We start from the raw sequence: 24841 nt of genomic DNA on the forward strand, positions 1-24841 counted from the left end.
GTAAGAATTGATGTTTTACTCACACACACACAAGTAAAAACACTAAATGATGTTGGATCTCTTAAAATTAAAATGACGAAACCTATGTTAAAGAAATATTCAATAGACGAGTCAAGAGGAAGATTTCTCCCATTTCTAATTCCTTTATTTGCTGGTTTAAGTGCGGCGGGAGCATTGACTGGTGGTATTTCAGCAGCGGTAAAAACTGCTAACGAAAGGAAGGCACAACTAAAAGCTCAAAAAGAATTGGAAAGACATAACAAGGAGTTGGAGAAACAAATTAGTGGAAGTGGTGTAATTGTAGATTTTGCTCAAAAACTTGAGAGTCTACCTGATAAAGCTAGATTGTTGGTTGGAGATATGCTTTCCTCTATCGCTCAAGCGGGTGTTAAACTAACTAAACGGGGTAATGGATTGTATCTTTCTCATAAATAAATGGATAAATGGTTTAAACAATTTGGAAAGAATACAACGTCAAATATAGAACTAGCTAAGTATTGTAAAACACTAAAAATTGATAATGTGGTTATTTGTATGAGAGATGAATTAATACATATAAATAAGAATACAAAGAATATTATTATGAATTTAGACACACAGAATGGTTCTCATTGGGTTTGTATTCATAATAGTCAGGATAAATATTATTTTGATAGTTATGGTATACCACCACCTGTTGAAGTAATACAATTCTTACAGAATGGTGTTTATCAAACATTTCAAGTTCAAGAAATTAATTCTAAATGTTGTGGTCAATTATGTTTATATGTATTATTTCAACTCAACAATAATGAAAATTTTTATGATATCATTTTAAATCTAATATAAATGACTTATGTTGGAAAAGATGGTTCTATCTTTGGAAAATCCTCTCAGGATATTGATTTATCAAATTATTATACAAAGGCACAGGCTGAACGACAAAAATATAGTGTAAGTAAAAATATTAATATGAAGAATACTTATAAATTAATCAATTATCCAAACCCTACAGATGCAAATGACTTAATTAGATTTAGTGATTTATCACAATATATATTTTTAAAGAAAACAGCACGTTTTGTTAAACAAGTAAAATTTACAACCACAACACCTGGTTATACTGACCATACACCTTTCCTCATTGAATTTAACTACCTGCTTACAATTGAATTTTATAAAGAAGGACATATAGTTAATATGTGAATTAATAAATGGGGGTACGATATGCCTGATTTAGGGTATAATTGGTCTTTTTCAATAAACATAGAAGACCTACATGATTTGAATCAGTCTCGTAAAGAAGAATATTATCCACTTGGTGAGGATATGGATTTATGTGGAAGTACAATTAATAAACAACAAATACATGGTTTTAAGAAAAGAAAAATATATGATAGTATAGCGATGGTTAGCATGACAAAGAAGGAAGGTCATGAGATAAGGATAGAAAGCCGAGGAATACAAACCGATTTGGTAGTGGGAAGATGGGGTGGTATTACCTGTCATAATATTAATCTCACATATATTTCTGATACATAAATGGCAGGAAGAAGACTACAAGAGAATTATAATTTTTGTATTCAAAGATACCTACAAGAAAAGGGTGCTCGGTATTACATACCTTATGATTTGGAGCATATACATGGGAATTTTGTCATAAAAAACTGGCCTTATACTGATATTGTTAAACCCACAAATAGAGACTTGTTTAAAGTATTAAATAAAAATGAACTTCTCAAAGTTATGAAATATAAAACTCTTTTAGAAATTGTCAACAAATCTTATTGGTATCCTATTATGAGAAAAATAATTATAGATACAAGAATATCTCAAAATCCAGATGAGTATATGTATTTTTTTTATTTTTTATTTTTTTTTGTATACAAGATCGAGGCTCGTGAAAGAGCGAACATTAATCACACAGAAAGACAAACAGACACACAAAACAAATAACATCGGGAGCGGTAGACAAGATGGGGAGAGAGGGGGAAGGACACAAACACAACATTTGAGAGCAGGGACCGAGAGACATGGAGACATCGAGAGAACTGTGGGAGGGAGAGGGCTTTGGGGGGAAGGCATGGGAAGGGGGGGGGGGTGGGAGAGGTATAAAACGTATGGACACTGCCAAGACTTCCAGGAAAGAAGTTGGAATTTCAAACAAGGTGGATCTGGGGTGAATTAGTGGGGGTAGAAAAGATCAAGGTTTTGGATGGGGGAAGATAAGAGATGGTGGTGAACAGCTGTTTTGAAGACCTGGAGGGAGGAGTGTGATTGAAGTGAGTATGGGAGTTTGTTCCAGAGGCAGGAGAAAAGAGGAATGAAAGAGTGAAGGTGAGCAGAGAGCCGAGATTTCGGCAGTTTAACCATCAGAGGGTGGCTGGCAGATCTTGTGCGACCTGTAGGAATATTTGGGGGACAGAGCACAGAGAGAGCTGGGGGAGCAAGGCCGGAGAGGAGTCGGTAGAAGACAGAAAGACCACCTACCTGCCTGCGGTGAGTGAGTGAAAGGCCCTCAGAGATAGCTTCATCGCGGGAGATTCCAATGATTCTGAAAGCTTTGGATTCAACAGCGTGAAGCCGAGCCAGGTGTGAGGCAGGAGCACCAGCCCATAGGGGAGAACAGTATTCCATTGAGCTGCGGATGAAAGCCTTGTATGTGGTGAGGAGCTCAGGTGTGCCTAGGAAGGACTTCGCACGACGGAGGATGCCCAGTCGGCGACTGGCTTTGGAGGCCAGCTTGGAAATGTGGTTTTCCCAAGAAAGATCATGGCAGATGGTGAGACCCAAAAGCTTGAGCGACAGAACTTCTTGGAGAGGATTGTTGAGAAAGTAGATGGGAGGGTTGTCCAGTCGATCTTTTCGGAGAGACATAGTAAGAGTGTGAGATTTGTCAGGATTGAAAGACATGTTCCACATGTTTGACCAGTCTGTGATTTTGTCCAGGTCTTCAGAGAGTGAGGAGGCTGCAGACTGCCGATCTGAGGGAAGAGGATTGGAGCGGCAGAGAGTGGAGTCATCAGCAAAGAGATACAGAGGATTTTCCAGAGAGTCGGAGAGATCATTGATAAAGACCAGAAAAAGCACAGGGCCCAGCACACTGCCTTGGGGAACTCCAGCCTGAACGGGAAGGGGAGATGAGAGAAATCCATTCAGGTATAATATTCCTAAGAATATGTATAATATTCTTTGGGGTTTAAACTCAAGGGTAGCAAGGGATGAGGAAGGAGTTGAAGAAGAGAAGGAGAAAAGAGAGAAAAGAGAGAAGGAGGAGAGGGAACAAAGAGAGAGGGAGGAGAGGGAGATGGAAATCAGAGCGATTCAAAAAAGAGTGGATGTATTACAGCAAGAAGATCAATCTCAACTCACCGAAGAGGAAAATAAAGAAAGAATGAATGCTGTGAAAATATTGATATCAAAAATTGCTAAGATAAATGAGGAAGGAGTTAAAGAAGAGAAGGAGGAAAGAGAGAAAAAGGAGAAGGAGGAAAGGGAGAAAAAGGAGGAGGAGAGGGAGAAAAAGGAGAAGGAGGAGAGGGAGGAAAGGGAGCAAAGAGAGAGGGAGGAAAAATATAAAAAGATGGAAATCAGTGAGATTCGTAAAAGATTGAGTGTATTACAGCAAATAAATCAATCTCAATGCACCGAAGAGGAAATTAAAGAATTAACAACTCTTATGAAGATAATGGTTTCAAAAATAACAACGTCAATGTCTTCAATTTCAGGGAGGAGATTTAAACGAGAAAGTGGTGAAGAAGAAGAAGAAGAAGGAAAAGATTATGTGATTGATGATGTTGGTGTCATTGACTTTAGTTAGTTTTTATTTGTAAATAAATGGAGGAGAAAGTGAAGACATTCCTTAGGATTCTTTATGTTTTAAAAATTAAGATAGAAATGTATATGTTGAAAACCAAAAAGGTTTTGATACTCTGTCGGAATTTTTCTGATAAATAAATATGAGTTATTGTCTCAAATGTAAAAAGAAAACTAAATCTAAAAATATCTCTTATGTTAAAGCTAAAAATAATAGAGTTTATCAAAAAGGAATATGTCAAGTGTGTGGCTCTAAAAAGTGCCAATTCATATCTCCTAAAAGTGGAGGAGACATACAAAAGTTTCTGTCAGGAAGTAAATTTACAACAACTGGAATTCCAGGGGAATTACACCTTCCAGGGTATTCTTTCTGTGGTCCAGGAACAAACTTGGATAAAAGATTAGATGAGGCTGACAATCCTAAACCTTGGTCTAAACCTACAAATAGGGTTGACGAAGTGTGTATGAAGCATGATATTGCTTATGGGAAAACCACTACGTTGACTGAAAAACATAAAGCCGACAGCGAAATGTTGTATAATTTGTCTTTGATACAAAATCCAACGTTGAGAGAGAAAGTTGATAGGTTTATTGTGAGAAATTTGATAAATGCTAAATTGAAACTTGGTCTTGGTTATTCCTCAAAAAACTATTAGGCTCTAATGATGTCATCAAGACTGAGGAGCTTTTGGCTGAAGAATTACACAAACCTATAATCACAAAGTTTAAAAGAAGGAAAGTTTATTCTAAATACACTGACCACATATGGTCCGCTGATTTAATCGAACTAAATAATGATAAGGGATACAGGTATGCTTTAACCGTTATTGATTTGAGGAGTAGATTTGCCTGGGTTGTCCCTTTAAAAAATAAAAGGGGTGATACTTTAATGTTAGCCTTTAAGCTAATATTTGATAGAAATAAAAGTAAACCAAAGAAGTTATGGACCGATGAGGGAACAGAGTTCTATAACAAAATATTTATGAAATTTCTTAAAGGGGAAGGGTATTAAATTATACAGCACCTTTAATGAAGGAAAAGCAGTTGTTATTGAGCGTTTTAATCGTACTTTAAAAGAGAAATTATATAAAAAATTCACACAACTCGGTTCTCAAAAATGGGTGTATTTAATTCAGGATATTGTAGATAATTACAATAATACAGTTCATTCATCAACAAAATCAAAACCATCGGAAACATTTACAAAATTAGAATATGAAAAGGAGATTAATTTGAGAAAGCCCAAGTTTAAAGTTGGTGATATTGTAAAAATATACAAATGGAAAAGTCATTTTGAGAAAGGTTATACACAAAAATGGACTCGTGAATTATTTAAAATCATTGATGTAATGGTTACAGTCCCTTGGACCTACAAATTATATGATTTAAATGGAGAAGAAATCTTGGGTTCATTTTACTCACAAGAATTACAAAAAACACAAGTAAGCAGCTAATACTGTTACAGACGCGGTTTTAGATGTTAGTTTACCGAGCGGTTTGGTATTACCGCGTCCGAACAGTTACTCCCCGATTAGAACCCGATTCCACCCGAACGTTGACCAGATCGCACCGCAGATATTCAATCGGGAAACCTCTAAAGCGACCGAAAGAGAATGAAAAAGAAGAAGAAGACAGAGTACGGAGGAAGAACAGTTTATTATACACACACAAGCAAAAAGAAAGAGCGACCAAAATTATTTACAGCAATGGATGGAAGAAGCAGTCACACAGTGCATTGTTAGCTTAAACTATTCATTTTACTTAACCCCAAGACAACGAGTAGGACAGGCGACGTTCACACTTACTCGGGGGATATTGCAGGCAGGTAGGGCTTGAGGTGGATTGCTGGAGAGGGAGGCAAGGTCGGAGGTAGCAGCTCTCAATTCCTCGCGGGTTTTGGCGGGAAAACCCTCCGTCGCGTATCCGCTGCTGTAGACGTCACGCGCTGGCTCGGCACACCTGCTCCTCTTCTGGTGGAGCCGTCTCCCTCCTTTCAGCGCGTCTCTCCAAAGCTGGTTTCCTTTGCGAGTACCACTCCTCTTTGGCTTGGAGCGTTTCGCATCTCACCGCTCCCCTTGGTGCCGCCTCTTCGCTCCTCTCCCAGGTCATCTCCCAAGTCATCTCTCATCTCGTGCTCATCTGATGAAGCAGTCCCTTACAGTCGCTTTTATCACCTCGGGCGGAATCAAGCCGCCGGCTGCGAGGGCACGCCTACCGGGTCGCTCACCGCGGTGCTGATTGGCTGTTAGGGCTGGCTCACTCCTCCCCTCTATGACGAGGTGGAGACACGCCTTTCTTCTCCGAGGTTAGCACATGGGCAATGGCGGCTTGCGGGATTGAACACAACTCGCACCCTTTTTAAAAGAACTTTGGAGAGCGGAGATGTTTGGGGAAATTGCAAGGGCCTATGCTTATTTTGTTTGATACAATGCAAAGTCAATCTAGTGGGAAACACATATTTAGCCTACATAGAATAAGGAAATACACTATTTAAAAAGATATATCGTGACCTGCGTGTAAGTTTCATGGAATTAACTAGGAGGACGGCTGCGACCATTATTTACATTACCAGGGTGTTACCATACTTTTGTAACGTTCACATTGTAACGTTTTCACATTCGTTACACTTCCTCCAAAATTGTTACACTTCTCAAAAAAAACCGTTACACTTCTCAGAACCGTTACACTGCACCCTCCTTTCTTCAGGCCCGTGCTTGGGCCTACTAAACTTTAACTTAGTGTGACACGTAGGTGTAATTCCCTCTACAATTAACCTGACCCTGAGTGTGACAATCTTAAAACACCAATAAGTATGTCCCCCTATTGCATTGCACCCTGTCTGACAGACTCAAGCCCACAGCTAACCGAATTACGGAATTATTCTCAAACTATACATTTACGGTGGGGAGCATTATTTACAATGACGTGATTTCTTATTTACAACGCAACCCAGGACCTGTGTTTTTTTTTTTGTTTCTTTCTTAGGGAACAAGAAAAAGAAATTCCTGTTGGGAGGGAGGAGACAGCACGCATTGCATCGATGCACCATTACCAATACCACCAAAGCACCCAAAAGCACCAAAAGCACCAAAAAGCACCACAAAGCACCACTCGGTGCGCAGTCACCATGGTTCATAATAAACACAACAAAACAACTGGTGGTGGTCTTCTCTTTCTCTGCTGGGCCGATGTTCTTCCCGACGTCTTCTGGCTTCATGCGGCCTAGTTGGAAATAATAAAAAGCACAACTTGTGTCCATTTTTATTTAGGGCAACAGGGGCCAACTAAGGGTGGTCCACCTGTTTGGCATAGGTGCCACCTTACCGAGGTCCGCAAGCAAGATTCCCTGGCCACTATGGCCGGTCTCCAACAGAGGTGCCCTGCCCCAGAACCTGGGGTCCATCAAGTGGTACTTGGCCACAGAACAGCGGTCCATAAAGTGGTACATCAACGCAATGCATGCTGGTTCTGGGAATCTCGGGCGCACAATGGCCACCTCACGCACGCTCCCCTCGGCACCCAATGGCGCACAGGTCATGTGGGAGACAAAAGAAAGACAATTGAGCGAGGGGTAAGGTCACAAGGGTACACGTCAATAAGGCAATGCAAGGCGAAATGCGTACGGAGGGCGAAGTGAGAAAGCTCGTCCCTACCGTACGTCACCCCCCTGTCACCTACCCTACCCTTGCCCTTACCCCATATGTACAAAAATCTACCCATTTACAAATTCGTCACTACTGTCACGTCTTCCCCATATTTCTCCTATACCAAATTCGTCTCCACAATCCCTCTAACCAAAATTTGCCATCACCCAATTCATCATCAATCCTCATAGGGAGGAAGAGATGGAACAACAAAGCACAATGTCACACCCACGTCATGATGCGTCTCACAATCCAAACATTTGCATCATAAAAAATAATCAAACCATGGCATGGTGTGGAGTACCTGTCACCTCAGGTGAGTGGATGCAGATGGTGTGAGGAGATCCTTCTTCCTAACTATCCTCTAAATGACTTTAACACACTTTACACTACCCGGGGTCTTTCCCTGCCAATCCATTGGCCACTTACACTATGGGTTCTAACAACCAATTCCCATTGACCAAACTGTGGTGCTTCTCAATTTGGGGTCTCACTCCCCCGATTCATCTCCCGGTGCCCTCGCACAATTTCTGGGCTGCGACGTGTAGCTCTCCCAGCAGGTCTACCCACCTGCACACCTCCACCACTGTAGTTGCCACCCGAGCTTACCTAGCTCCTCACCCTAACCTATCTAACTGGGGCAGGCCCCTCCTGGCTCTGTCACCCCTCTCGGTGCCCTCTGGCACTGGGCTACCCGGGTCCGTCCTCCGGATCCTCGGGCCCCATCCACAACAACTACTACCGGCTCCCAGAGCCCACCTGCGGCCTCACCTGGCCGACATCCTCACAGTGGTGGAGCGCCCAACCAACTACACACACTAACAGGCTACACGCCCAGCCATTTCCACAACACTACTGCACCCATTCAAAGACCATTCTTTCACCCGCACCACAGATGCCAATATCCAACCACAATTTACCTATACCCTCTACCTAACACTTACACTACCCGCCCCGGGTATCCGTGATGGGGGTCCACTCTTCCCCCATTCACACCTTCGCACCATCCACTCCACTCCACAATTTCCACCATACTCACTCCACGACCATCCATTCCAATACTCCAGATATTCCACACTACCATTTATTCCACACAGCCACATACACCTGTTGTTGCACACCTGTGCCCTCACACCTGGTGCCACCTGCACCCTCCTTTCTTCCTGGACCATTTGGTCATCACAATACCCATCATCATCACTCACTCATACACTGCTCCATTCACCTGTTCAGTTGCACACCTGTGCAATCACACCTGTTCAATCCTCAAACACACGGCATCATCTCAGCTAACTACTCCCCTCTGAAACTTGTGCTTCCCAGTCGTCCCTTTAAACTATTGCGCTCCCTCGTCATTATAATCCACACTAATCTACCTGCGTCCCCACTACAGGTATCCTTGTCACTAACTAATCTTAACGTTACCTAATGTCATCTTCGCTAGATTCCTATCAATATAACCAAACCCTCCCTGGCTCGGTTGTCATAGCCACCCCATAAACTATTGCGCATTTGCCCCCACTCTGTGAGGGATGGTGGATTTGCCATCCCACCACATCGGGGGTCTCTCACTATAAATTTTGTTCGTCCAAATCCAACAAATCAAAAATTTGCCATTTACCGCTAATCACCATACCATCATCAAATTTTGCTTTTTTTTTTCTAATTTCGGGGCCAAAACACTATCCTCATCACCCGTCTACTTATTACATCCTCTCGGTGCGCCAATTCCCTTCGAAAGCTCGGCTTCGTACAGCCGAGCCATGAACGCGGGTTCTTTTGTGCCAGCGGCTGGATACGTCCGGCACTCGGTGCAGGGACGGGGGCTTACCCGGGCCGAGATCCCACGCACCACCTCGGCGTGGAGCCATCCAATGTCCCGATCTCGACCTGCCGGCACGTCTCAATAGAAAGTGGTCGCCATGACGACCCTTCCTATCGGGCTGCCCGCTCCGCCTAGTGGAGCCCGGACGCGGCCGTTCCAAGCGAGGCACAGCGTGGATCGCGTACGGCGGTTCTTTCGAAACCGCCGTGGTTCGGATCCCCGCTGGTCCTCGCGGCACGCGAAGCTGCCCGACGCGCACCGAGGGCCCGATTCGGCTATAAGTCGTTCTAACCTTTAACCCGGTTACCGTCGATGCCTCACCTGCATACTTATACGCATACGCTACCCCTTTCTTGCTCATACATGCAGCCGTTTCCATGCTCCTCGTCGTACCTTTTCTTACACACCTCGGTAGACTCATTCCGCTCACCGACTTGGTCACACACCTGACCACCGAACACCTTGGCACACATTCGTCGCTCGCACACCTCACCAACACACCTCTTCGCGCCCCTTTCTCGGTCACCTCCTTTGTGACAATCACAGGTGTGCTCTCACCCGCACACCCAACCACGTGCCTCACTACCAATTCCAGCGTGCATTCCCACTCACGCTCTACCATTCCAGGTGTGCATCCTTCCATTCCAGGTGTACATCCTCGCTCCCCTGTCACAACCAACTCACGCTCCTTGTCACTCTCACTACTTCCACCCCCATTCTTGACAGCGCACTCACCCTTACTCTCGACGGCACACTCTTTCCTCATGCACCCGTCCGTTACACACCTTTCTCGCGCACACTCTCCCGTTACATCCTCTGTAACACTCACCACAGGCGTACACTTCCTCGTTACATCCTCTGTAACACTCACCACAGGTGTACACTCTCTTGTTACTTCCTCCGTAACACTCACCACACCGCGCTTCCATGTACCCCCTCGCACACGCGCTACTACCGACTCACTCTCGACAGCACACTCACTCCTTGGCGTGCACTTTTTCCTCACACACCCCATGGTCGGACATTCTCGCACACCTCTTTTTTCGCACACCAGACCTGTCGCACACTTCACCAACGGCCTTTCACGAACACCCGGATCCAAACCAATCCCCAAGCCGACTGAAGCTTTCCTCACATCATATACATTGCCACTCACCTCCGTACCTCGTCGTCGCACCTCCTTTGCCACCTGCAAACTCTTTATTTGGTTAGTGAGCATCACATCATGAGTTGAGCACCGACCTTGCACATATTCCATCACCTCCTCCTGGATTTCTCTTTTAGTTTCTGTCCGTCCCTTCTTAATTTCACTCACCTCTTCTTCCACTTCCTCCAATTTTTGTTTAACCTCTTTTATTTCTCGGTGCGTCTCCTCAAGTTCGTCCTCTAAGGCTACCGTGACCGTCTCTATGTGCATCCTCACCTGCCGGTCCTTTGTCTCCATTATCTCTGTCACCTCGTCCACCCTCTTTGTCAGTTCCTCCCGTACCATCTGACATTGCCTCTGCGTCGCTATTAATTCGTTTTTAATTTCTTTTTGTGTCGCCTTTAACCCTCCTAGTACCGCAGTGTTCTTTTGAACCTGCTCCACTAGTTCTTTTTGTCCCTCCGTCAGCTGTTCCACCTCCTCCGTCAGATCTTCTATTCCCCCTTGTAACCTAGCCGTATTATTCCTCACCTCTTTCTCCATACGCTTCTCACCTCGCTTTACCTCCTCGCGTAGCCCCGAAACCTCCTCACCCACACCTCGTCCTATCTCCTCCTTCATCTCCTCCCTTTCTTTTGTAGATGCCGCCCTCATCTGTCCCAATTCATCCCTCTGAGCATCCAGTTTGGTTTCTACCCCGATTTTTACCTCCTCTATCTGCACTCCCATTTGTTTAATTTATCTGGCGGATTGCTCCCCTATCTCCCGCAATTTGCCTTCCATCCTGTTTTCTAACCCCATTAACCCATTTTTCACCTCTTGTATTCCGTTGTCTAACTTCCCAAATTTCTTGTCTAACTCCTCACCGGTACCCCTCGCTTCGTCCCTCATTACCCCCATTTGCCCCATAATTCTGCTTTCCATTTTTTCACTATCAGCCCTCCTTCTGTTTTCCATTTGTTCACTATCGGCCCTCCTTCTGTTTTCCATTTGTTCCATACTGTCGTTTTTTTTCTGCAATTCCACCATGAATTGGGCCATGAAGGCTTGTATTTGGGCCGTGCTCATTGGTTCTGCGACCGTGGCCCCCTCAACCACGTGCGCGAGAGCGCCATTTTGTGCGTCTGAAACCTCCGCAACCACATTGCTATTTTTCTCCTCCTCCCTTTCCTCCACATACATTTCCCCGAGGTCCTGGGTCGATTCCACCCTGTCTATCTCTCCCACCGACATCCGATCGCCTTGATTGTCCATGGCGCGATCTCAAAATTCGGGTTTTGCTTTAAAACAAAACAAATTTCGTCAGCTCGTAATTTTGACCAAAATTTTTTTCTACACGTTTTAAAAATTTGGTTCGGGCCTCGAATCTCACTCCCCGACACCAATTGTTACTGCTATAACACAATTGGTGTTCCAAAATTTGGGCCTAACAAATTTAGTCCCAGGTCCGAATCCAACTCCTGACAACCAATTGTTACAGATGCGGTTTTAGATGTTAGTTTACCGAGCGGTTTGGTATTACCGCGTCCGAACAGTTACTCCCCGATTAGAACCCGATTCCACCCGAACGTTGACCAGATCGCACCGCAGATATTCAATCGGGAAACCTCTAAAGCGACCGAAAGAGAATGAAAAAGAAGAAGAAGACAGAGTACGGAGGAAGAACAGTTTATTATACACACACAAGCAAAAAGAAAGAGCGACCAAAATTATTTACAGCAATGGATGGAAGAAGCAGTCACACAGTGCATTGTTAGCTTAAACTATTCATTTTACTTAACCCCAAGACAACGAGTAGGACAGGCGACGTTCACACTTACTCGGGGGATATTGCAGGCAGGTAGGGCTTGAGGTGGATTGCTGGAGAGGGAGGCAAGGTCGGAGGTAGCAGCTCTCAATTCCTCGCGGGTTTTGGCGGGAAAACCCTCCGTCGCGTATCCGCTGCTGTAGACGTCACGCGCTGGCTCGGCACACCTGCTCCTCTTCTGGTGGAGCCGTCTCCCTCCTTTCAGCGCGTCTCTCCAAAGCTGGTTTCCTTTGCGAGTACCACTCCTCTTTGGCTTGGAGCGTTTCGCATCTCACCGCTCCCCTTGGTGCCGCCTCTTCGCTCCTCTCCCAGGTCATCTCCCAAGTCATCTCTCATCTCGTGCTCATCTGATGAAGCAGTCCCTTACAGTCGCTTTTATCACCTCGGGCGGAATCAAGCCGCCGGCTGCGAGGGCACGCCTACCGGGTCGCTCACCGCGGTGCTGATTGGCTGTTAGGGCTGGCTCACTCCTCCCCTCTATGACGAGGTGGAGACACGCCTTTCTTCTCCGAGGTTAGCACATGGGCAATGGCGGCTTGCGGGATTGAACACAACTCGCACCCTTTTTAAAAGAACTTTGGAGAGCGGAGATGTTTGGGGAAATTGCAAGGGCCTATGCTTATTTTGTTTGATACAATGCAAAGTCAATCTAGTGGGAAACACATATTTAGCCTACATAGAATAAGGAAATACACTATTTAAAAAGATATATCGTGACCTGCGTGTAAGTTTCATGGAATTAACTAGGAGGACGGCTGCGACCATTATTTACATTACCAGGGTGTTACCATACTTTTGTAACGTTCACATTGTAACGTTTTCACATTCGTTACACTTCCTCCAAAATTGTTACACTTCTCAAAAAAAACCGTTACACTTCTCAGAACCGTTACAATACCCTTGAAAATAATAAATAAATAAATAAAATGTAATGGGGATACGTTTTTAAATCTGTGAACCCCAAACACAGAATCCCACAACTTTTTAGTTGGGGCTTAACTTTTGTGTGTGTATAATGGGGATACGTTTTTAAATCTGTGAACCCCAAACACAGAATCCCTCAACTTTCCAGTTGGGGCTTAACTTTTATGTATGTGTGAGTGAGTCATAATAATATACAAACCCTAACCCAACCCCATCCCTAACCCAACCCCATCCCTAACCCAAACCCATCCCTAACCCAACCCCATCCCTAACCCAACCCATCCCTAACCCAACCCCATCCCTAACCCAACCCCATCCCTAACCCAACCCCATCCCTAACCCAACCCCATCCCTAACCCAACCCCATCCCTAACCCAACCCCATCCCTAACCCAACCCCATCCCTAACCCAACCCCAACCCATCCCTAACCCTCACATTCAAAATCCCAACCCTAACCCAATCCCATCCCTAACCCAACCCCAACCCTAACCCTCACATTCAAAATCCCAACCCTAACCCAACCCCATCCCTAACCCAACCCCAACCCTAACCCTCACATTCAAAATCCCAACCCTAACCCAACCCCATCCCTAACCCAACCCCATCCCTAACCCTCACATTCAAAATCCCACCCAAACCCTAACATAATCTTTTTTTTCTTCTTTTTTAAAAATATGTATTTCTTTTTTTTTTTTTCCTCTTCTTTCAATTCTGTCTTTCAAGGCTTTCAAGTTTGAAGAAGTAGAAATGGGAAGAAAGAATTTTCCAGCATTTTCTTCCTCGAACTTTCTTGATATTGCTTAAATCAAGCGTCATTAAATAAAGAACATTGTTCATTGCTTTAGAATGCAAAGAGTCTCCAAGATGGACCCCACAGGTAGAGTCTCCAAAATAAAACCAACTTTCCAAGTTCCCAAGGTATAACCACATTCCTGTTGAGCCTCCAAGATAGGTATCACATTCCGAGTCATCAAAACAAAACCCCCATTCCGAGTCTCCAAAAATATAACCATCTTTCCAAGTCCCCAAGGTAGAACCACAATTTTCAGAAATATTGGGGGTTTCCGTGATAAGTCTCACATAGTATAACTGCGGACCATCAGGGAAAACTTCCCTTTCCCAATTTTTTAGGGTTTCTATGATGTGTCTCACATAGTATAACTGCGGACCATCAGGGAGAACTCTCCTTGCCCAATTTTTTAGGGTTTCTATGATGTGTCTCACATAGTATAACTGCGGACCATCAGGGAGAATTCCCGTTTCCCAATTTTTTAGGGTTTCTATGATGTGTCTCACATAGTATAACTGCGGACCATCAGGGAGAACTCTCCTTGCCCAATTTTTTAGGGTTTCTATGATGTGTCTCACATAGTATAACTGCGGACCATCAGGGAGAACTCCCCTTTCCCAATTTTCAGAAATTTGTGGGTCTCCAATGTATGACTTGTATTCTGGCTCATCAAGGTAGAACTTGTTCAGTGGGTTTTGTTTTGATAACTCACAACAAGTATCATCATGGTAAAACTCTTTTTCAGGATTTTGTGGATCTCCAAGGTATAACTCTTTGGCTGGGTCATCAAGGTAGAACTCGTTCTGGGGGTCTTGGTTGTTCAAAATGTCTTCAAACAAAAAAATAACTTCATCCCAAGTTGTGTTAAAAGCAGAATTTTCATTTCGTATCTCAGATACAATTTCCTGTGAAAGAAAATAACAATGTATTAATTTAATACAATATTTTTATTTGTATAAATCAAGCTCTATGAATATTAAAATAAACTTTGTTAACTCTTACATGTCTCATCGAAAAAAAAAAATTAAATAAATAAATAAATAAATAAACAAACTTACCTCCATTGATAAGAGGTTTGTTAACTCTTACATGAGTCTCATCGAAAAAAAAAAATTAAATAAATAAATAAATAAATAAACAAACTTACCTCCATTGATAAGAGGTTCGAGTCCAGTTCATCAATCTGAAGGTTGAGTTCTACACAGGTAGTAGGACTCCAAGGAATAGCAAAGTTATCCCATTCCATTTCGGCATAGTAGTCCATTCTCAAGTGAAGCAGAAAGCATGTTTGAAAAAGCCTGTGTGGTCGGTGCCTTTTATAAGAAGGGCTGGGTGTGTGTCATTTCCTGTGGAAATTCCCTGGGCAAACCTGGGCGTGTCTTAACTGGAAATGATGTGATGGAAATTCCCTGAAAATGATGTAATGTATTACCTGGAAATGATACAATGCTGAAGAGTTTATAAAGTGGGTGGGACTTAGCAAAAGTGGGCGGGGCATAGCAAAAAGGGGGGCGTGGTTTAGTAAAAAGTGGGCGTGGTTTACCAACAAATGGGCGGGGTTTACCAAAAAGTGGACGGAGCTTAAAAAAGGTGGGCAGAGCCTACCAAAAAGTGTGTGGCACTGGAGGCGCTCAAACAAGAACATTGAGGGAGGTTTACCATTTTATCTTAGCTCAGTTAAAATATCTTAATAAAGAACCAAACTCAAACATATTTTTTGTTAATATATTAGATGGTGAAGAGAGTGGCAAGAGAATTAAATTATTTCCCACACATAAACAAATATTTGTAGGGTCGTTGTGTGAGTGGGCCAAAGATGATTCACCAGATGATATTAAGAGTAAAAGGTTAAAAGGTCCATAAGGTCAGAAGGATCACAGGTTCACACAGAAGGACCATTGTTTAAGTGGTCTAATGAATAAGGATAACATGTCAAAAGGTTAGAAGGTTCGTAAAGAACAGGGTGAGAGAAATAGAGGTGTTTAGGGGCAATGAGGGAGGGGAAAAATTAACATGTAAGTCAATGGGAAAATGAGAGTGTCCCAGAAGCAACATATATACACTACTACTGTGGTCCGCGGTCTGACGAGATGTCCGCCGGTGCACCGAAGCGGGCGACCCAGGTGGCGATGAAAGCCTGCGCCACGTCGGCGGTGGTGGTGGAGACGAGGGGAACGGCCTCCGGCCACCTGGTGGTCCTGTCCACCATGGTGAGCAGGTGTGTGAACCCCCGTGACGGGGGGAAGGGGGCCCACCAGATCCACGTTGACGTGGTCGAAACGTCGTTCGGGCACGGTGAAAGGTGCCAGCGGGGCCTGGGTGTGTCGGTGGACCTTGGCCCATTGGCAGGCCGTGCAGGTGCTGGTCCAATCGCGGACATCCCGACAAAGGCCGTGCCAGACGAATCGCGCCGACACCAGCTTCTGGGAAGCTTTCCGGCCCGGGTGGGAAAGGCCGTGGAGGGAGGCGAAGATGCGGCGTTGCCAGGTGACGGGCACGATGGGGCGAGGCTGGCCTTGGGAGACGTCGCAGAGCAGGACAGTGTCCGCGAAGGGGATGTCGGCCAGGCGGAGGCCCGTGTCCGCCGCCCGGAGGGCTTGCACCATGGTGTCGGTGGTTTGGTCCGCCGCCATAAGCGCAAAGTCCACGCCCAGGTGGACCGCGTTCGCGCTGGCCCGGGAAAGACAGTCGGCCACGGCGTTGTTTTTGCCGGCGACGTGCCGGATGTCCGTGGTAAACTCCGACACGGCGGAGAGGTGGCGCTGTTGGCGGGCCGACCACGGCTCCGTGACCTTGGCCATGGCGTAAACCAACGGCTTGTGGTCGACGAACGCCGTGAAAGGTCGGCCCTCCAGGAGGTGGCGGAAATGGCGGACGGCCAGGTGTAGACCGAGGAGCTCCCGGTCAAACGTGCTGTATTTGAGCTCGTTCGGCCGGAGCTGCCGGCTGAAAAAAGCGAGTGGCTGCCAAACCCCGTTCACCCATTGCTCATGTACGGCGCCCACCGCGTAGTCGGAGGCATCCGTGGTGAGGGCGATGGGAGCGTTGAGCACCGGGTGAGCGAGCAGTGTTGCATCGGCGAGGGCCCGCTTTGAGCTTTGGAAGGCCGCATCCATTGCTGCGGACCAGGCGATGTCGTGCTTGGCCGGCTTGCCCCGGAGGGCTTCGTAGAGGGGCCGCATGAGTTGAGCAGCGCGGGGCACGAAGCGGTGATAAAAATTCACCATTCCCAGGAATTCCTGCAGGGCCTTTATGGTGCGGGGATGCGGGAACGTGGTGATGGCCTCGACCTTGGTTGGCAGCGGCACGGCCGCGTTCTTGGTGATGTGGTGGCCCAAAAAATCAACGGCCGTCGTGCCGAAGTGGCATTTGGCCGGGTTGACGATGAGGCCGTGCTCGCTGAGGCGCCCGAACAGTGTTCGGAGGTGGAGGAGGTGCTCGGCCCGGGAGGTGCTGGCGACGAGGATGTCGTCCAGGTAAACGAAAAGGAACGGCAGGTCACGCAGCACGCCGTCCATCAAGCGCTGGAACGCCTGAGCCGCGTTCTTGAGACCAAACGGCATCCGCAAGAATTCGAATAAGCCGAACGGCGTGATGACTGCCGTTTTAGGGACGTCGGCCGCCCTGACAGGTACCTGGTGATATCCCCGTATGAGATCAATTTTCGAAAAAATGACCCGTCCCGCCAGACGGGCGGAGAAGTCTTGGATATGCGGGATCGGGTACCTGTCGGGGGTGGTAGCGTCATTGAGACGGCGGTAGTCGCCACACGGGCGCCATCCACCCCCCGGCTTTGGCACGATGTGCAGTGGCGAGGCCCACGCGCTATTGGAGCGCCGCACGATGCCGAGGTGCTCCAACGCGTCGAATTCGGCCTTCGCCACGGCGAGCTTGGCTGGGTCGAGGCGGCGGGCCCTGGCGTAGACCGGCGGGCCCGTGGTTGGTATGTGGTGCTCGATCCCATGCCGTACTGCGACGGCCGAAAACGTCGGCCGCGTGAGGGCCGGGAACTCCGTGAGCAGGCGAGCAAACTCGTTCGCCGCCTGGACGGCACATGCCAGCTCGGTCGGCGCGGAGCTGCTCAATGTGCATACCAGGGAGCTGAAGGTTTCGGCGTTGATTAAACGGCGCCGTTGGACGTCCACCAGCAGTCCGTGTGCGCAGAGGAAGTCGGCGCCTAGCAGAGCCATGGGCACGTTTGCGGTTACAAACGTCCAAGCAAAGCGTTGGCCGCTGAAGCAGAGGGTGACGTTGCGCGGGCCGAAGGTGCGGATGGTCGATCCGTTGGCCGCAACCAAGGAGGGGCCGCAAACCGCGGATTGCCTCTCCTGGTCAGAGGAGGGTATGACGCTCAGTTGGGCGCTAGTGTCGCACAGGAAGCGCCGTCCGGACGCTTTATCCATGATGAACAGTAAGTTGCCCGTGTGGCCGGCGCTCATGGCTGGTAATGAACGCCGGCCCGGCCGTTTCCCGGCCTGCCGAAGGTGCACGGGGGTCGGCATGTCCGGGCCTTCTGTCCGAACCTGGCATGATAGTAACACCACGCTTGGTCAGGTGGAGGCCCCGGTCGTCGTGCTGGAGGTGGTCGGCTTGGTGTAGCGGCCGCCAATTGCGTCGGCAGTTCGGTCGTCGACCGTGCCGGGTGCTCGGGCGCCATGGGTGTTGTGTCGGACGGCGGTGGGTCCCATGTCGCCGCTGCGATGCGCTGTCCTGCGGCGGAGATCTTGTCGGCTTCTCTGGCAAGGGCCCGGGGATCTGTGATCGTCGTGCTTGCCAGGGCGAGGCGTACCGGGTTAGGCAGCTGACGGAGGAACAGCTCCCGGAACAGGAATGCCGGAGAGTGCTCGCCGAGCAGTGAAAGCATGTAGTCCATTCGCTCGGAAGGGCGCGTGTCGCCGAGCTCGGGCAGGTCGAGCAGGCGCCGTGCGCGTTCCGCCGATGGGAGGGCGAAAGCGTCGAGGAGAAGCTTCTTAATCGCGCCGTATTTGTCAGCGGCTGGCGGGCTCTCGAGGAGGCTCAGGGCGCGGGCCGCGGTGGCCGAACCGAGCTCTGCTACCACATGGTGGAAGCGGGTGTCGTCGGCCGTGATGCCTCGCAGGGCGAACAGGGAATCCGCCTGTGCGAACCAAACCGCCGCGTGAGCCTCCCAGAAGGTAGGCAGTTTAAGGGCGACTGCCGTGTCCATGTCGGTAGGTCACCAATGAAGGAGCTGGGGCTCCCACGTCGATCGGAAGAATGGACGCGACAAAAAGCTGGAATTCATCCGAGTTGCTTTAATCAAACCAAACACTCAGGCACTCTCCAAAAGCCCGTTTATCGGGCAGCAATATATATACATATTATCCCGGAGCGTTTGCCCAGGAAAGGCGAGAGGGGGCGTGGCCCAGCGTCCTGGCTGCGGCCTGGCAAGTTGAGGGCGAGCCTGCCCGGGCGTCCTGGACGAGCCCGGCATGGTGATCGCTCCGCGTCCTTGATAGGTGCAAGGCGATTGTGAAAACCCAGCGGTAGCCGCTACAACATGATCTTATATTATCACATACATCATGAAATACAAGTTTTCCAACAAATTTCAAGAATCTTCGACCTTTGAAGGTCACAAAGGTCAAATTTTCAAAGTTGTCGGAATCAAACCGAATTTTCGGTATTGTGTAGCTAATTAACCTCATAACTGATTATACATTATTTTCTATCTCATTTCAAGGTCAGTAACCTTCGTTTTGACATTTAAAAGTCACAAAGGTCAAATTTTCAAAGTTGTCGGAATCGAACCGAATTTTCGGTATTGTGTAGCTAATTAATCTCATATCTGATTATACATTATTTTCTATCTCATTTCAAGGTCAAAAACCTTCGTTTTGACATTTCAAAGTCACAAAGGTCAAATTTTCAAAGTTGTCGGAATCGAACCGAATTTTCGGTATTGTGCAGCTAACTAGTCTCATAACAGATAATACATTCCTATTTATATATTTTCAATGTCGGTTTTGACCTTTGTCATTGAATACCGCTCGCTCGTGAACCATTGTCGTCTCCTCACTTTTTAAAAAAATCCATTGTTGCTTAGCACTTCATTCCTTTGGAAAACGATAAAAGCTGCAGATATGCCTCTGCGATTGCTGATTGCAATCTGGAATGAAACACAGTACTATCTTCACAAAGCTACAGCGCCATATGCTACGAGAGTGTAAAACCAGGCTCTGCATTGTCATGACAACATGACGTCAACGCTTTGGTGATCTTTTGTGGTGTATTATTTTAAAAAATCGATAAAAATTTTTTTTTTTACCTGTGACACAAGAGCTTCTCGTTGCTGTTGTTGCTGGAGGTCGATTTTTGAAATGTGCACCAATTGGTCGGACAGCTGCCGGACCACACCCACAACTGTCACTTGACTCCACCCACCATAGCACTGAGACAAAATGATATGGCCGCCATCTTGGTTTTCTGGTGTGCCTAACACATTAGGCCTGTAGGCCTCTGCTTATTATACACTGCTCGGGTTTGTTGCACAAGATTTACATTGGCTTTGTTTGGGGTGAGTGGTATTCACGAAGAGGAACCCTGAAAAATCTAATCACATGTCGAACTAGAACGGGCACTCGGTAGAGCGCATACCTTCGCCGCAGCTACTGTTCTGTACTTGGCATGGGAGTGTAGGGAACAGAACAACAAAAATACGATTTTGACCTTTTCGTGACCTTGACCTTGACCTTTGACCCGATTGCTCCCAAAATCTAATCAAATGTGTCCCGTATAATAACCAATCATCCCACCAAATTTCATGCAATTCGGTTGAATACTTTTTGAGTTATGCGAATAACATACACACACACACACAGACATACAAATAAATACACAGCGATCAAAACATAACCTTCCGCTTTTGCGAAGGTAATAATAGTAGGTTTAACGAAGCATGGTATGCATGGTACCCCTCAGAATGCATGGTACATCAGAACACACGATAATCAAGCATGACGTTATGTTATGTAATAAAGCGTTATGTTGTGCAGGTTACTAAAAAAAATAGCATTATGTCATTTTTTAACGTGTTTAACCTCATAATGGGATTAAACGATCCATGACGATGTGACAAGTCAGCTCATTCTGATATAACCGTGGAGAGGTGACATGGATGACAGGTGTCGACTTAATGTTTTTAGCACATTAATGTGTTTCCCAATTGGCCCCTCACTGAATTTTGTCACAGGTTGTGACCACAGTTCGGTCAATCTTGTTTTTTATTTATTTATTATTTATTTATCCTGTACAGGTACAATACCCAAAAGAGAATTTTGCTTCCTTCCTCTGGAATCATTGTAATGGCTACAGCCATTATTGTGCTGGGCAGGATGACATTTATCAGCAAATCTGTGGATGAAGAAATGTGAGATTATGCGATCGATCTTGATTTGGTAAACTAGCCACGTATTCTAGCGTCTTTTTCATTATTAATTATGAAAACATTCGAGAATAAAATGTATCATTTTAAAAAGCTTATGAACTCACCTTGTAGTAGTTTTTGAGCGTATCGTTTTGTACACTTTTGGGGGGGGGGGGGGGGGGGATACTGGATCGAGGCTCGTGTAAGAGCTAACACATTGAACATGAAAACATGCACAGACACATACAACATACAATGAAGGGAGCGGGAGACAAGAGGGGGAGAGAGAGGGAAGCACACAAGCACAACAGAAGAGAACAAGGACGTCGGTAGATCTGTGGAAGGGGGAAGGCTGGGGAGGAGGGAGGGGTACACAGTATAAAGCAAATGAATACTACGAGGAATTTCAGGAAAGAAGTTGGGGATTGAAAGAGGCGGATTTGGGGTGTTTTAATTGGGGTATAAAAGGTCAAGGTTTTGGATGGGGGAAGACAAGAGATGGTGGTGAACAGCTGTTTTAAAGACCTGGAGGGAGGAGAGGGATTGAAGAGAGTGAGGGAGTTTGTTCCAGAGGCGGGAGAAAAGAGGAATGAAAGAGTGAAGGTGAGCAGAAAGTCTTGATTTTGGCAATTTCATCAGAAGCCACCTATTTGAATGGGTGGCCATTTCTTTCCCATCCAAACTCCATGATAAATTACACACAAAATGAATGCATCAAATTCCCAAAGCTCATATGTTTTCTGTAACTCCTGTCTGAGTATATTCCAGACGATAAGGTTACTTATGAGCATTACCCTGTTCAGCTCATGCACCACATTTTATAAATGACCCAGCTAGATAAAATAAACTTCATAAAAATATAACATGATGAAAATACTGTATTTCACCTCGTTCAGCCATTTACAGGTATTTTGGAACAAACGTTGTCAAAGGTTTAAGTGATTTTTGGACCAGGTGTCATGCAAAACGCTCAAGTTGCGAAGCTGGTGTCCAGATGTGCATTTTTGGGGATCATACGGGGACAGTGCGACTTCAGGCATTGTCATATGATTGTTGTTGTGGTTTAACGATAAGCATTCCCAGGAAACACGTGCAACCAAGTTTCGTTTCTCCAAGGGACTTCCTCGTTTTCCATTCGATAGGCATTCTTTACTTGGGTGGGAGGAACTTTCCTTCCGCAAACTTGCTCAAACCACCCGGGTCCACAGTGGAGTGCGTCGGTGCTGCGCAAGCCTCTGGACTTGGACGACTCTTCCGAACAAGGTATTTTAACATCGATCGTAATTATGAAATCGGATTTTGATGGAGATATTTATTTATATATATATATATATATATATATCTTGTGTAATCGTAAACGTACTTACTGTTAATCAGCTTCATCTACTTAATCAACTTTCTGTCAAAACCAACATGGAAAATGCATTATATAATTGCTGGAGATACTTCAAATGAAAAGTAATTTTATTATTTATTGTTCATCAGACTTAAAGTTTGACGAAGTTGTTAATTATTTATTTATTTATTTTCAGCAAATATCTCAATTTTGAAATCTTTTTTTTTGTGAACACGAACTATTCATAATATGGTTATCTGATCATAGACAGATTCTTGAAGAGATTAAAATTCAAATGAGTAACTTGTTTTACAACTTTGTACTTTCACAACCACGATCACATATTTCTCCATTGTACGATCACTGCCATGTGTTACACAGCAGCTCAGGTGTCAGTGGAAATGGCTCAGAACACTTTAACCTTCCTTTACAACGCTTTCACCTTCATATATGTAGTTAACAAATGTAGGTAGTGTATTTATATAAATATAAAGAGTAGGTATATGAATATGTGCTTGTATGTGTTTATATATGTGCGCGTGTGCAGTTCCAAATGTAACGTAAGCTCACTTTCGTTTAAATCGAGGAAGGTGAGTGAGCGTTAACGATATGTCTTCTTTTTGTATGTATTTTATTCATATATTAACATCATACACCAATGACTTATATACATTCCTGCTGTTCTTGTAGACTAAGAAGAAGAAGGCCGTTGTTGGCCGAAAGCTTGTCTGAAAATTAAAGATCGATGGTCTTGGAGCTACGTCCATTACTTATTTAATTTCTTCCGATTATATATACTAGGGCATGCCCGTACTATATATAAGCTAGGACGTGCCCGTACGTGGGTGCCCGTTCCTTGCCAAAAAAAAAAAAAAAAAAAAATTTGTGTAGGGGTGTGTGTGTGTAAACATCCTAGGGCGTGCCCGTACGTGGGTGCAAAAAAACATGCGTGCAAACAACAACAACAAAAAAAAACTTTGAAACCACGTGGCAGTAACGACCACAGAACCCCCCCCCCCCTCTATTTACATGAATGGTTTGGTCCATTCGCAACGACCACAGAACCCCCCCCCTCTATTTACATGCAATGGTTTGGTCCAAAGCGAACGGCTTGCAGTGTTTGGTAAAGAAATCGCCATAGCTCGGTAACTACTTCTCCGATTAATATGAAACCTTGAAAAGGCACATCCTCGGGTCCCCAGCAATATACCTGGCAAGTTTAAAGTATATCGGACCGGTAGTTGTCGAGAAACAGCGGTCACAGACAAACATACACACATACACACATACACACATACACACATACAAACACACATACACACAGAGATTAATGGAATTATAGATAGTATATATACACATGTAGGCCTTTATATATATATATATATATATATATATATATATATATATATATATATATATATATATATATATATATAGTATACTATAAATAAATATATAATATATGTCTTATAAATATCATATATAGCCACCTCCTCCCAATCTTCCCCCCAATTTCAGGAAGAGTGTGGAAGCAGAGTCGGAAAAAACCCAGCTTCTTTAATTCTCCATCTTGTCCTCTAAAGTTTAGTGTTGGTGTGAAAGTCTACTCATATCCTGAACTTCATTTCTCTAGCTTGCTGTGACTTCATTGTTCTATCTGGAACTTCATTTCCCGGGCGCTTTCTCTGACGTATGAGATCCTGTTCTTATTTATCTCGTCTGTCATTCATGATAATATAATGTGATGTTTTTTTCTCAAGGAACTTCAACACAAGATAATTTAGACGAGATAAAACATCATGCATCTAATTTAGATTTAGACGCATGATGTTTTTTTATTTTTGTTTTTTAAAATACAGTACGTGGTCTACAAGCCCTCATGGAAGAGCTAGGACACTACAGATCAGTACACAACATAAAGGCAACAGTAAGAGAGGAACCACCTTTGGAGGCCATTTTTCCCAGCAGAGCGGGGGTTGGCCTTTTTCAGGCACTGTGGTCCCCTTTTTGAAGCAATGTTTTATGGCCGGATGTCCTTCCTGCCACCAACCCTGTTAGTCACCTCTTGCGACACACAGGGAATTACCAGTGAACTGGTACTCGATTTGCCGACCTCAGAAGGATGACAGGCTGACTCAACCCCCCTAGTGTTAATTCAGCGATCGACTGGGATTCAAACCCAGGATCC

At 45.4% G+C, this 24841-nt stretch overlaps 1 protein-coding gene across 3 annotated transcripts in view; it reads left to right on the forward strand.

Annotated features, from left to right (window-relative positions):
- Window positions 1-22464: 22464 nt before the first annotated feature.
- The window catches only part of LOC137429693 (uncharacterized), a 63613-nt gene continuing 61236 nt past the window's right edge, over window positions 22465-24841 (forward strand). For all 3 annotated transcript variants that reach the window (XM_068119837.2, XM_068119838.2, XM_068119835.2), the window contains exon 1: window positions 22465-22580. The gene's annotated coding sequence lies outside the window, so the exon portion shown is untranslated. The remainder of the gene's footprint in view (window positions 22581-24841) is intronic.

This window comes from Myxine glutinosa, chromosome 6 (genome assembly GCF_964187855.1).
Source record: "Myxine glutinosa chromosome 6, kmMyxGlut1.1, whole genome shotgun sequence".
Classification (NCBI taxonomy): domain Eukaryota; kingdom Metazoa; phylum Chordata; class Myxini; order Myxiniformes; family Myxinidae; genus Myxine; species Myxine glutinosa.